Source organism: Euphorbia lathyris, chromosome 3 (assembly GCF_963576675.1).
Source record: "Euphorbia lathyris chromosome 3, ddEupLath1.1, whole genome shotgun sequence".
Taxonomy (NCBI): Eukaryota; Viridiplantae; Streptophyta; class Magnoliopsida; order Malpighiales; family Euphorbiaceae; genus Euphorbia; species Euphorbia lathyris.
The window spans coordinates 74864695-74865672 of NC_088912.1; the positions used below are offsets into that span (position 1 = coordinate 74864695).

Below are 978 nucleotides of genomic sequence, written 5' to 3' on the forward strand. Positions count from 1 at the left end.
CCACCAGTTTTTCCTATCGATCTCGAATTAGAGAGAACGTGTAGACGAAACTGAGCGGGAGCTCGACGAGCAAGACAACGAGAGCGACAAAGGGAAAGAAGGATGGCTGAAAGAGTACAACCAGAACAACCGGTTCAACCTAATCAGGAAGAGGAAGGAGAAAACAACAATCCTCCAGTTATGAGGATCAGAGACTATTCCAGGCCGACCACGGAAGGACACTCGTCGTGCATTGTGTTGCCTAACGAAGGAAACATGTTTGAAGTGAAAGCATCTATGATACAAATGTTGTAGGCCGCAGTGCAATTCAATGGATACCAGTCGGAAGATCCAAACGGGCATATCTAGGAGTTCATCACACTGTGCAACACTTTCAGATCAAACCGAGGAGTGCCGGATGATGTGATAAGGCTAAAGCTGTTTCCTTTTTCTCTCAAGGACAAAGCAAAGAACTGGTTAAAGAACCTACAGCCAGGAACCATTACCACTTGGGAAGAAATGGCCAGTGCTTTTCTAATGAAATATTTTCCACCTAGACAAGCCATCAAACTCAGAAATGAGGTATCCCATTTCGTGCAGGAAGAGGATGAATCCTTAGCCGAGGCATGGCAAAGGTACAAGGAATTATTAAGAAGGGTACCAAATCATGGCATCCCCATGTGGATGCAAGTGCAGAATTTTTACAATGGAGTCACCAACATTTATAAAATCCAGATTGAATCCATTGGCAATGGTAACCCTGAAGATCTTGAACCACAAGCCTTGTACAACCTTATTGAGAGAGTTGTAAGCACGAGCTATAACTGGCACTCAGTTAGGAGTGAAGGAAAAAGAGCGGGGAATGATGATGTTGTGTCAAAACTGACCACCCAGGTGGAACAGCTTGCAAAGCAGCTCAACAAGATTAATGTATCATCCATTCACAGCGAACCGCCATTCAATGATGTTTGTGATTTTTGTGGAGGACCTCATTTCAAC

General features: G+C 44.2%; 1 non-coding gene across 1 annotated transcript; it reads right to left on the reverse strand.

The window, feature by feature from the left end:
- Nucleotides 1–546: 546 nt before the first annotated feature.
- Nucleotides 547–653, reverse strand: LOC136225107 (small nucleolar RNA R71). The gene has a single exon (XR_010686842.1). It is a non-coding gene; the product is annotated as a small nucleolar RNA R71 (small nucleolar RNA).
- Nucleotides 654–978: the final 325 nt, after the last annotated feature.